The following is a 14545-nucleotide window of genomic DNA, read 5'->3' as shown; positions in this document are numbered from 1 at the left end:
CATATATATATATATTACAAATAACAATAATTATTATAATAATAAACAAAATCTTTTTGTTGTTTATACATGGGGTACACTAAGTTTTGTCAGTCAATGATTTTCATTGAACTTTTTATAATTACCTTTTAATTTAACCCAGTTAAAATTTAAGTAAGCTTAAACAAAGAAAAACCTAAGCTTTCAGTGGCGGTATTATTTATTTTTTGTAACCTGTCAATTTTTAAAACACGTTTTTCCATTGCAATATTTTCTTCATTGTATTTTATATACTACCGAATTTGGGAACTGTACATGATTAATGGCAATAATATTTACGTCTTTTTTTACAATGCTAATATCTTTCCTTTTTCTTTTTTAAGTAAAATGTAAGAAGCCAATTCTTCCTCACCACTATAGCTGATCGTTAATTTCTTTTACAGCCTTATCTGAGAAGAAGATATATAAACACACTCTTTCATCCAATTTAAATTACATTTATCGAGCTCTAAATTTGTCTCTTCTCTGAGGGTTTAAATTTTTACAGTATTTATAGAAGGGCCGTTATATTTTTTCTTCTCTGAAAAAAAGCTCTTGTGCAGCCTACATTAATACAGATTTTTTCTCTATTATCTAATTAGAATTCGAGACTAGAATTAAAAATGATAAATATTCATAATCATTATTATGCTAGAAAAATAACGCTTCGTTATCCTAGAGTGTTCTTTCTCTCTTTTTACACATGCATATATATATATATATATATATCATATATATATATATATATGATATATATAAGATATTTTTTATGTATTGCACACCCATATTAAACACTGCATGGAAATCATGGAAATAACTCAGTTGTTAACGTTAGATAACTTTTCCTTTTTTTAAGCCTCCAGGACCACCGTTAGTTGCTTCAGTCGATGAAATGAAATGACAATTTTCTATCGTGTAAAAATGTCATGCCTGACCGGGATTCAAACCTGGGATCTCCTAACGAAAAACTGAGACACTACCACTCGCCCCACGGAAGCCAACAAAGTTAGTTAACCTAAAGTTAAAGAACTTCCATAACCGACAACGTTCTCGCAGCTTTAATTTGTAACTTTTTAATTATATTTTAGATGATAAAAGATCTAAAATAGGTGGTAAAAATGATCTAATTGCACTGATTGTTATACGATGATAAGCTTAAATTTTAATATTGCTCAAAACAAAAACACATCAAACAGATAATAATAGATCCAGAAAAAATGGTTTACAGTTCAGCTGTATTTAATATATATCAGTTTTTAAATCTAGAAATGTTATAACCATTATACAGGCTAGTTCCATGTTGTTGAAGAAATGATATACTGGTATAAGTTTTGTTTAGGAAGTCCTTAACTTCGTCACGCTACTATACGTTATTATAACAATGTACAAACTTCATTAAAAATTATAATTATGAGGTAATTATTTAAATAGACGTAGAATTATGCCTTCTTTTAAATTATAGTTTAGTTGTATTTTTCGTGATACTTTTTTCAACGCTTTATAGTCATTGTAATTCTGTCTTTTGACTGTTTATACTAGTTGACTTATTATAAGTCCTTTTTGTATACAGCTTAAAGCGATCGCCCGTATTTTTTTCTTACCAACGACTTACGATTTAACAGTATTCATTCTCATATACTGTAATTACTACTTATCACTTTTAATTATCAGTATATTTAGGTGTATATTTATTTTCTGGAAGCATATACAGACAGATTTGTGCTTCCAGAATATATTTTTGAAACTATTGAGCAACTAAATTGAAACTATATCATTAGTGGTGCAAATAATTCCAAAAATATATAATTGGGATCATTTGTTTTTTGTCATCACCTGGAAGACCAGTTTGAATCACTTTTCCATTCGTTTTTGCTCTAAGTTACTTGTCAATAAACTCTTCATCCTCAAGTATATATTGGATAAAACCTCTGCACTATCTTTGTAGAACCGAAACCATTAATCTTAGATGTCTTCACAAATTCCCTCCCCATCAACCTTGTTCTTTCTTTTAGAAAATTTTATCAGAAACTTCTCCACTTCTTAAAACCTCTTCATGTCATGTTCTATCAAACCACCAAATCTCAAAATGTTTCTTCTTCACCTTCTTTTCACAAGGTTTTGTTTAATCCTTTCCTTTTCCGGCTTTCCTAAAATCATGCTTCTCTGCCTTAAACATCATATCCAATATAAATATGTTTATATTTTTTCTAATTCCTAAATCTGAAAGCTTTCCTGGCCAGTATGCCTTTAATATTGTGTTTATTCGTCCATTTTTTATAAATTTATTAAAAGCACATTACTTTGTCTTTTAGAATATTACAACCTTGAAGTTTGCGAATCAGTTATATAGCATGTAATGATCCGTTTTTTTGCCTTCTTAAATTAAAAGCCGAGAGTAATTTAACAATTACTCTCGTATAACCAGAAAATAAGATCAAAGTTGTATGAACCGCAGAAATATTTACTAGTGGATAGAAAAATTTAAAGACGGTCGAACATCAGTGACGACGAGCACCGTTATGGACATCCCATTGAGGTTTTTCAACACCAACGCTTGAAACTCTGTAGACTCTCTCATCCAAGAAGAACGTCCAACCAAGACAGCTCATAACATTATCACCAATACAAGCGCGTGATGGGTTTCAACATAGTTAAATACGGATTCAACGGATTTGAATACTAGATTGTGGATACCGGTGTTTTTTGGTGGTTGGGTTTCAATTAACCACACATCACAGAAATAGTCGACCTGAGATTGTACAAGACTACTCTTAATTTACACTCATACGTATCATCCTCATTCAACCTCTGAAGTAATACCTGACGGTAATTCCCGGAGGCTAAACAGGAAAATGGTAAGGTTTCAACATAGTTGACAGATCACCATAAGGAAACAAAACTTCGCATGTGTTCTAACCTTTGTTGAGATGGATAGACCAGTATGAACCGTAATCAAAAAGACAGAGAAAAAGACAACTCGTGGAAGCTCCACGAGTTAATTTGTCAAGAAAAAATTCCGAACCCGACCATCATCAGGAAAAATGATAATGAAAATCCTTTGGGATGTAAAAGACCTAGTTTTTGTCAATTCTCTATAAGGTCAGGAACAACAAAGAGCGTACACTACTGTGACATGCTTATCACCAAAGTGAAGTGAAGAAACGCCTTGGATCTCAACGCAAAGGCATCATTCTGTGTCACGATAACTCCCGGCCTCACGTAGTTCAGGTAACTCGAGAAACCATCGATAAATTACACTGGAAAGATCTATCTCATCCATCATACAGTCCTGACTTAGCCACATTGGATTTCCACTTGTTTGGTCACTCAAAGAGAAGCTACCTAGTAAGAAGTTTAATAACAATGACGGCGTCAAAGAAAATGTGCCGAATTGGCTCCGAAATCAAGATAAATATTTCTTTGCAGATACAACAAATAAACTGATTCAGTTTGATGGAAAAATATATTAATGTTTTTGGAGATTATGTTGAGAATTGAAAAAAATATCACATTGATTAAATAAACCGTTTTAGTTACACAGCAATTTATGTCTTTAATTATTAATGACCCTTGTAATATTTCTTCATTAACAGTATTTTAACATTTTAATGATAAATTAAGCTATTCTATGCTTCAAATTAACATTCTGATTTTGTGAATAAATTTTTACTTAAAATATATTTCATCGTTTTTATTTTATATTAATTGTAACGTAGTATGACAAAACTTTTAAAAACAAATTATTTATAAATTTTGTCTTACAACCATTTTGTTTTAGTTTTTCGTTTTTTTCTAAAGCCATTTATCTCATTTTTCCAATTATATATTTTATACATTCGTCATTTCTTTGTTTCCATATGAGTAGTCTATTTATCGTGTAATATGTACCCAACTGTTACCATTGTTCTTCGGTATTTGTAATTGTGAATGAAAAATGTACGAGTATATTATAAATTTATATTGGAAAAATAAAATAATAGAAAAAATAGGCCTTAATCTAATACATTTAGTCATTCACTGTAACGGTTTAATTTGTTTTATAAATTATATTTTTTATCAACATATTTACACTTTTTGGCAGTTTTTTGTACATTATCAGTCTCTATTCCTCTATTCCCAGATAAACCTTTGAGTAGGGCATGAGTAGGGCTCATTTTCTTTTAGCTCCTCTATAATCTTTTATCTTTTTGAGTCCCTTTTTTTGCATCTACTACTGATCCTTCTAGAAATGTTATAATCAATATTTCTCCTCTCATAATAAGTCCTAGCCAGTCATATCTTTTTGTAGAAAAATATAAAACGTAAACTCGGATACTAACTTTTGTTAGTAAAACAAAAGTTAGAAATATAGAATATCTATTTAGCTTACCAAAAATAAAATAGAATTTAATATTCCATATGTTTTATGTCACCTTCAAATTTTTGTAGTATACTATTGACAGAATAGTTGAGTCGGATAAAACTATCGCAGAAAAGAGAATGAGTGACTATTATACCGGTTTTTTTTTTTTGTTTATAAATCCATATAAGTATACTTTTGAATGACCCGCTAAATACAGAATGATTCACGAAGACTGTAAGAAACTTTCAGGACATGTTCTACTGCCAAGAATGAAGAAAATTATATAAATGTAGGTTCTGAAACGCTTCGTTAGCGACTGTCGGTTGGCGAAAGATTTCGCCCTGATTTCTGCGCCTGCGTAACTGCTTGATAAATCACGGAAGATTCTATATGATGCCACTACTGAATGTTATGTCTCCAACGTTTGAGAACGGTTCCATTATTATAAATAAAGCTTCATAAGAACTCAATCTATGATCTGCCTTGCTTAAATCGTTGTAAACCAATATACACACAAAGCTAAATTGTAAAATTAATAAATATCATATTATTTAAAATATAGAACAGGAGTAACAAAAAATTGTAATTAAAAATTTTCCAAATGTATCCTTAAAACTAAGCATTCTTCTTCAAATATAGTCTAGTCTAAAAAAATTTTAATCGCTGACGAGTAATATGTTATTTAAAAATAGATACGGAGAAGTAAATATTAATTTGTTTACTCTTTATGAGTGGATAAGAATACATCTAAATTTTTTTTTTAAATTTGATGTGGACACCACATGACCTTGTACGCCTATTAAATTACATACACACTTTTTCTTTAACGAAAAGTACATAAAATTTTATTTCATTAATAACTTCTGATATTTTTTTTATTTTTTTTTTATTGTTGAATTATTTATCGTAATTTTTTTTACAATCAGATGTTAATAATTATTTATAAATCCAAAATTTCAACATACTACGGCTATTTTTTTTTTGAGTTACGCAAGATGCATACTTATACATATACGTACATACAGACGTCACGTCGAAACTAGTCAAAATATATTCAGGAATGGTCAAAATGGATATTTCCGTTGAAATCTGTAAACCAAAATTTTTCGCGAACACAATATTTTCTTTAATTCGTACAAGGAAGTAATAATAGAATTAAATTTATGTTAATAAAATAATATTAAATAGACTTTTAAAATTTTTGTTTAACAATAATTGACTTCCCGTAGGGACTGCGCGTGAGGTTAGAGTGGTTAGGTATGCGAGCATCTCGTGGGAAGCTAGACCTCAACAGGAATCATCACCATCAACTAGTTACAAACGCGGTGCCCCTGGGATGCTGTTTTGGAAGGTGCAATAGGGTGCTCTTCAATCTCTGCAAACAATCGTCCGATTTTGAAAATTCAAACGGAGTATTTGTTAGTAGAGGTTGAAGGCTAACTTTAGTATGCATCAGGTACACTCTCCATCAACAGATCACGGTTATTCGGAAATGAAAACTTATTTATTAAAATGTGTAAATAATTAATTTTTTACGATGCTCGTCTCATTCGGGGGGCTAGATGGCGAGCCGTTAGATTCTCATGCTCTTTTTTTACAGCGAGCTGCTCCCAAGATATTTTTCAGTAAATTTACTATTTATTTTTTTAAATTTCTCGGTAACAAATGAAGAAATCAACCTATTTCTGGCGAGTAATCTTCATGTGAATAAACCAATTTTTACATTATTGAAATTCGATCTTGAAAGGGGGTAAAGAAAGGTAAAAAAAATTTGAACAATGATTGTAAATTTTCCAAATTCCAACTATACTAAATGAGATATTCACTTGATTTGGGCTTGCAAATACTCTTCAGATAAATAATTAAAAACCATTTATGTGTTTTTTTGAATTCCGGTTTTTTAAGGGGCGCGAAGGTATACGATGCTATGGCACAATCAACAAAGCCACTGCCACTGTTAATGTATGTGTGCCTGGCTGCACCTGCCTCCGGTTACTTGACTAAAAAACATAAAATAAATAGATAGACCGCTACGGGAAACGCAAGTCACCATACAGCGCGGGCGATACTACAATAGGGAGCTAGTATATATATATTTATATTAGAAACGTATTTTATTAACGTAAACATATAAATAACAAATATATAAACTATATATGCTTGTGGTGTATAATGTACATGTAATAAAATGAATAAGCTGTGTGCTTATATGCCTGTATTTGTATGTTTATTTAAAGCATAAAATCACCCTTTTTTAAGAATTTTAATTCTATTTTAAACATTATCACAAAACTACTAATTTTTTTTCTAAAAGTTACGTATCTATATCATTATAATTTTAAATAAAATTACTTTATTATGAATCAATCTTATTTCTAATCTATGGTGTAAAATTTAGCGGAGAAGATTCTTAAAAGTAAGGTAATTTAAAAATACGCAAAGATATGGTATGATTAAACATATTAATGACAAAATTTCTTATACTATAATATGAAATGGTTTTTTTTTTCGAAACGAATTTTCAGTAGTAATATGAAATGGTGCATTAAGGAACAATTCGTAACCAACAGTCTATTGTACGGAAGTTCAACCGTATAAATACCGTGCACACGCAAGTAATCACGTGTGTGTCGCGATCCCTGTTTACACGGTATTAAATCCGTAAAACATAAAATAATGTATGAATTTGATATCTCTAAGTTCAGGAGGTTGGAAACTTTATTAAACGGCATCATGCATGGTAATAAAATTCGGTACTAAAAAAATTGATAAAATTTTTATTATTTATTCTGATATTTTTAATTTATTGGTGAATTAACCGAGCTTATTTAATTTTACAATAATTTAAAACTTATTTACGTTAAACTTCTGAATAAAGAATTTTATTTTGGACGGCTAGGGACATAAATCGAATTTTTTTTTAATTTTCCAGAAAATGAATTCATTAACATAATCAGCAGATTAAAAAAAAGAAGGTACTTCGTAGAATGTTCGGATCAGCGCGTAACCTTATACCTTACCAATTGAATTAAGTAAGAACGTAGTCCCGGCAAGGATCCCTTTGGGGTTCCTCGTTAGAGGCGAGTTGTTAAGACTGGAGTTCCGGTGAGGGAAACCCTTTGGCTTCCCCTCATTTTAGGCATGGCAAGCAAGGAAGACCGAGTCCCGGCTGCCTGGACGGGACCTTGTGCCCTTCCGAGGTAGCTTGAGGCGATGGCACCCCTTGGAGTTGTGCTTATGCTTGGTCGCGAATCCGACTACAAGGGGCGGGGAAATCGACGGAGAAAAAAAATTGAATTAACCCGGCTTTACCTCAGACTTTATTAACATCCAAAGAAAAACTTAATATTATTCTTAGAATTAAAGTAACTTTTAAAATTGTTTTGTTTGTATTTAGATGTATACCAACCACAAAAAATAAAATGTACACCTCTGCATTATAATTTTAAAATATATAAAAAAATGCCTTGCATATTTAAGAATGTCTTTTATTCCTGATCGCAAGAAAGTTTACTTTTTTCTAGAAAAACTTTTTAAAGGGTACTGCCATAAACATCTCTCTGAGCAGTATTACCTTAAAATCTCTTCATTTCAGATTTCATCAACCTGTAAAATTTTCAACTTTTTCTAATAACGTCACATTCAAAAATATTTATTATTTTATGATTATCTACGTCTTCCAGAAACCTAACTTATTATTTAATTCAGTTTTTTATCTTATAAATTACAGAATTACTTAACAAAAATACTGTTTAATATTTAAACAATTATAGATTTAATAATTAATTAAAAATATCCGTGATATAATAAAATATAATTACTTCTTTGTACGATATAAAGGAAATATTGTGATCGCGAAAATTTTCAGTTTTCAACGGAAATATCCATTTTGACTAGTTTCGGCGTGACGTCTGTATTTATTTCGCATAATTCAAAAACGATTAGTCGTAGGATGTTGAGATTTTGAATTTAGGACTGTTGTAACATCTAGTTGGACATCTCCCTTTTTGAATGCAATTGACTGAACCAAAAGTGTCTAAAAAAGGACAAAATTAAAAAAAAATGGATTTTGAATTTTTTATTTTTTGCAATCAGCCCTTATTGAAGGGTTTTCAACAATTTATCATACGTGGCACTTATTTTCATTGGTTTCAGAGTTATAGCTAAATAAAAGAAAATTAATGAAATATTTGGATCTTACAAGGGGAAGGCACATCGGTTCGAATCAGATTTCATCTCCTTTCTTTTTTTTTAATTTAAATATATTGATTTATTAATAATTATTAACCTCTGTTAAAAAAAAAAATTACGATAAATTATAATGCAATAATAACAATAAAATAAAAATAAAAAATATGAAAAGATATCAGAAGTTATTAATGAAATAAAGTTTTATGTATTTTTTTTTTTTTAAATATGTATATGTAATTTAATAGGCGTACAAGCAAGTCATGTGGTGTCCACATCAGCCTTTTTTTCTTTTAATATTAGTATAAACTCTAATTATAAAGACTTACAACGATATTTAAAAATATACCGAATAAGATTAATATGTTTTCGTCTTAAATATAATCACTGCAACGTCTGGTTTGTTTTATATTGAGTAGCTTGTGAGTTTATTACAGATTAAACTATTTTAAATTATGACGTGTGTCGGTTCTGGACAGAATTACCAATAAAATTAATATTACTATGAATAATTAAATAAAGTATTTTTTTTATTCTTTTTTTATATTTTTTATTCTTTTTGGAAAATTGAATATCCGTAGAGGTGAAATTGTTAATTAAAGATGTTCATTAAAAATTAAAAAAATAAATTAAATACTGTCACATTAGCAACAGAAATAAGTTGTAAAGTTTTCCCCGTCAAAAGTCTGCTGTGATGGTCTGATGCTGTGCTGTTTCCACATTATCAGCAAATACAAAAAATCAGAAAAAACAAAAAAGCGAAACACTTGCGCCTTGTTTAACATAATAAAAGGAATAAAATCTGTTTCCTTGGACCAAAGAATAGATGTGCTAAATGTCTATAATGAGAAGCCCAACACAGAATAACTTCTTTATATTCAGTTTTATTCTGGCTGTCACCCTGTAATAGCTTCCGATTAATGTTAATGAAATGAATATTTTGAAAAAATGACGCCTTACTGGGAATCGAACCAAGAACCTCCAATTGAAAGGCTAAGAAGCTATCATTCCGTCAGCAAAATGTAATTATTTTAATAGTTTTGTTTCGTTTAATACCTAGTTAAAATCTGTCAAATTTTGATATGTTTTGTTTTTAATAAACTTCGAAATTCTTATGTTTGTATTTAGTTTCTGTGGACTTTATTCATATACATTTAATCAGAATCAAATTCTCTACAAGAGACGTTTAAAACGTTTATGTATTTATTACCCGTTTAACTCATTTATTTTAAACCAAACAAAAATAGTGTGTTTTTCGACCCCCAATCTTTTGTCTTTTACCACAGGTTTCTCGAAAACTATTAAAAATATAGTTCTGGGACCAATTTTTTTTTTTTAATGTTCAGGTAATATTTCACTAAATATCACTAAATTTACCCCTTAATTTTGGTTCAAAGAATTACAGTCCAGCTTAATTTTACCGAAGGTTCAGATCAGGGCGAAATCTTTCAGGGCCGACACTCGCTAACGAAGCGTTTTGAACGTATGAACCTTCTTTATTTTCGCTAGTAGAATATGTCCTGAAAGTTTGTTACGTTCTTCGTGAGTCATCTGATAACATAATTATTATTTTTACATAATTAATATATTTAATATTTATTATTTTGTTATAATTTAATAAATAATACTATTTTATTTACGTACTGCAAACTATAAATCCTTTTCTAGTAGGGAGAATAAAATGGAACATATAAATACTTCTATTAATCGGCTGAGTTCTAAAATATACAATTTAGAAAAATATAAAGTTCTACAATAAAACCTACCTTATTATTAATAATTAATGTTTATACTAAAAATTATAACTAAATGAAAAAAAAGGCCGTTGGTAATTCAGTGTATTAAATGTCAAGTGGCGCCTATAAAAACCAAGTAAAACAGAACCTTGACATTTAATATTACGTTGGTGTCTGTTTTCTTGCTTTTTTAAATCTAATAACAGCTTCTTATATTTTATTAGTTTATCTGCAGGTTCCTCATTTTAGTTATTTTAAAATAATTATTACTGTTAATTTGATGATTTGATATAAACAAGTTCTTACTTTTTTTGAAAAATGTTCATTAATAGATTTTTCCTTTGAGATGAGGATTGTGTGCGCGTGATTAGATAATTTGATTTAATATGAAAACGCTAATCATATTCTCTCTATTGAATAAATTAAGTTAAATATAAAACGTTTAAAATGTTTTATATGTAATTATTTAACGATTAGATCCCACACTAGAATTTAATATAAAGTTATCAGTAATTATTTACAAAAATAATCAAGTTTATCACAACAAAATGAATAATGTTTCACAATTATTACTGTTTTATAATAATTTATAATTTTCTTTTTTTTTTATAAAAATGTATTATTTTTAATTTAATTGATTAGTTCATGTAGTTTTAAAAAGATCTCGCGTGTTGAAGTAAAAATATAAAACTTTAAAAATAGAAACGCTTTTATCATACTATAGTGACATTGTAAAATTTGAAGGACAGCAACGCGTGGACGAGGTGGCCGAGTGGTTAAGGCGTTGGACTGCTAATCCAATGTGCTCTGCACGCGTGGGTTCGAATCCCATCCTCGTCGTTTTTTTTTAATCTTTACTATCATTCTCATTGATATTTTCAAATTAATTATTATTTATTTCATTAATATATTTCTTATACATTCAACGATAAATTACTGAATGAATTTATTTTAATGATTTGATTAAAAAATAATAAATTTTTTACACTGAATTTAGTTCTTCAGTTATTAGGCTATAATTACAACTTTAAAAAAAAAAGTTATTATCTGTAAAGTGTATTACAGTAATTATAACGAATTATACTTGCTGATAAAGAGTTGTAATTTTGCTCATCAAAATTAATTATTTAATTTATATTCTTCAAATTATAAAAAATCTGCTCGTATATTGATTTCAGGTTTTCATAAATTGTTTATACTTTTTTTTATTACCGACTATTCTAAGAAAATTACGGAATTACTTTTCAGCCGCGTGGTGGGAGTGTGGAATGAAAATGAATTTTTTTTACGTTTTGAGATAGGAGGAATACGAAAACACCATTCTCTTAATTGGGATTTGCGTAAAATAACTTAAAATTCCCATCTAATAAATTAGTTATTGAATTATAATAATTTTTTTTCTATATAATTAAATATGGAATATTATTACACATTATTTAATTAATACGAGCAAAGAGCAACCCCTCTTTTTTTTATTAATGTCTTTTGTCATTTGAAGTTCGTTGTAGATCAAACTTTTATTTGGATTAATTATTTTATTTTCAATAATGACTGAAAAAAAAATATATATAGGCCTATGTATAAAATTTTGAGACTCAGAAATGTCGAAAACTACATGGTCAATTTCACTGAAATTGAGGTATACTGTAGAAGTAAATCTGAAGTTGTGCATTTGAAAATTTTATGAAGATTGGTCAAATCTTTTTTGAGTTACGCTGAATTTAATGTCGAAAAGTTTTTGAGATAATGTTGATTGTGTATTTTTCACAGACGCTTATGCAGTGAGTCACAGTGATGAGTGAAGTTTGATGTTTTTATGTAGTCTCTACTGGCGAGTTCAGCAGTGGCCGCATAGACAAGAAGAATTATCCCGGACCTGGATGCTTGGCTAGATTACCACACCTTAGATTACCACACAACGCAACTCATGTCGGGACACGGTGTCTTTGAACAATACCTGCATAGGTTTGGCAGGAGAAAGTCACCAATCTGTTGTTACTGCAATGCGGTTGACGATGCCGAACCCACTATTTTTGAGTGCAGACGATGGGAGGAACATCGTACAAATGCAGGACTGATGTATATCCGACCGGAGCAGCTCTCGGAGTGGCTCTTGGCTATGTCCGGAAACTGGAATAATTTTGCAATATTTGCAAGAGCAGTTCTCAGAATAAAAGAAGATGAGGCAAGACTACTGGGATACTGAGGGTAGTAGTTTATAGTAGGGCTGGGCGGACAGCCCCGTTCCTGAGGGCTCACATGCCCTGGTGTGATAGAGCGTTGACTCCTGGGGTCCGTTAGGTGTGAATGAATGAAAAGACCGAGACCCGGCCAGCGGTGTGGGTTCCCGGATACGCTTTGGCGGCTTCGGCTCCTGCGCCGACTGTTTGAGGCTGGCAAAAGGGAAGACCGAGACCCGGTCTCCGGCGGGGGAGCTGGGAACGGCATAGCCGGGCCTGGTTCTTCCGTTGGAGATTACGGGCAGGCAATTAAAAGATCCGGAAAGGACACGTCCCCGAGTCGAGTATACTTAATTGGATGTCCGGCTCGGGGATGTAGGGAAGAAAAAAAAAGAGAAAAAAATGTAGTCTCTACTGGTTAATCGAATATATGTAGTGAGTTGTATTCTGAAAATCAATCCGTTTCTGATTTCAAAATAATGATGGCATCGGAAATGAAAAATCGGTCTTCTTGCGCAGAACTAAGCTAGTCTTTTTTTATTTAACATCTTGGATGAGTTTATCTTTCAATCGATAAAGGCCTTTTTTTTTAATTTTAAGTATTCCATACAGCTCCTCCCTTCCTAAAATATGTTAGCTAGCATCCCTATCTTTTTTTCAATCCGTCCTTCCAATTTTCACGCTATGATCTTTCTCTGGAGGCAGAGTCTACGTAGGAAATTTCTAAGAGAAAATATCCCACTGTTCCTTTCCTTTCTTCCTAATTTTTAATATTAACTTCCACATCACCTTTTTCATCTATTTCAAAAGATTCAAACTACTCTTTCTTCGTTTTGGCCTTCCATAATTCTAATTTCCTTATTAACACGTTCCATATAAAGCGTTTGGAAAATTTCTCAATGACTTGGATCAGGCTTGATATTATCAGGATTCTTCTTAACTTTCCGAAAGCTTTTTTGATAGATAGATACATGGATATTCATTTTGTTGTTACAGATTCCGTATTAAATCAACAAACTTCCCCAGTATTTAAATGGCTTTACCATTTTATTTGTGTGTGTGTGTGTGTGTGTGTGTGTGTGTGTGTGTGTGTGTTTGTGTAATATCTTGCAAGAGTTTCATTGCAAATAATGCAAGAACCGCTCTCCATTGTGCCTTGCCGGCTAGAAAAAAGGCCCTACGAAATTAATACCAAGAAGTCCAGCCACAAATTAAACGAAAAATTGCGTTGGAAATTACTTGTAGCAATCTCATAGGGATTTTCTTCTGCCGAGTGTGAAGATAATTTACAATGACATTTCTTGTAAAACAGGGTTCATCAGTAATTAGAATATACTTAGAAAATCGGAATGATATTCACATTTTCTAATTAACCATCATCAGAATTTCATCCGTTTATCAAAATCAAGTGGTAATACACACACTTGAACAAATGTTGTATAGAATGAGTGTAATTGTTGCTACCATACGTACGCCACACAATTTACTGACAAACATGAAAGCGATGTGATAACTTTCGGGTGCTTGAGGTGGGAGATAATTGTTCCGCATTCAATATTGCTTCTTCAGCGTTGGCATTTCTCACAAAGCGTTCACGACCATCATCGAATCGATGTGGCTTAAGCATATCAGTTTCTCAAACTCGCCTCTCCAAAGTCTCAAATGTTTTACGATCCGGTACTTTTCGATCTGGATAATTTTCCTGGTATTCACGAACAGAAGCCAATCCATTTTTTTAATTACTGTAAATTAACATATCTCTCCAAATGAAAACAGATTTGTAGTATTACCCATTGTGAATTACTGATCGAATAATAACAGCACAAACACCGTTCAAATGAATTTTAAAATGCTAGACACTAAACTTAATTGTTGATCAGATGTTATTGCCAACCTATGAAAAAATAAAAAAATTTAATATATTTTAGAAGGATGGCTTTCAAATTTATTTTTATAATTTTTAGCATTTATATGTAAATTATTCTGTTTAAATTCGTAGCAATTTTCCTATTCAGTTTATGTTTTTGTCTAGTTAAAGTTGAATTTCTCAAATTTCTGTTTAATTTTAATATAGAATTATT

The 14545-nt window shown here is 30.6% G+C and overlaps 1 protein-coding gene and 1 non-coding gene across 2 annotated transcripts in view; both read left to right on the top strand.

Moving 5' to 3' along the window:
- The window catches only part of Shab (potassium voltage-gated channel shaker cognate b), a 506172-nt gene that overhangs the window by 242293 nt on the left and 249334 nt on the right, over positions 1-14545 (top strand). The gene's annotated exons all lie outside the window — the stretch shown is intronic.
- TRNAS-GCU (transfer RNA serine (anticodon GCU)) lies at positions 11043-11124 on the top strand. Its single transcript has one exon. It is a non-coding gene; the product is annotated as a tRNA-Ser (tRNA).

This window comes from Lycorma delicatula, chromosome 6 (genome assembly GCF_047948215.1).
Source record: "Lycorma delicatula isolate Av1 chromosome 6, ASM4794821v1, whole genome shotgun sequence".
NCBI classification, from domain to species: domain Eukaryota; kingdom Metazoa; phylum Arthropoda; class Insecta; order Hemiptera; family Fulgoridae; genus Lycorma; species Lycorma delicatula.
The sequence above is the reverse complement of the archived record's forward strand: the minus strand, read 5'-3'. Positions and strand labels throughout refer to the sequence as shown.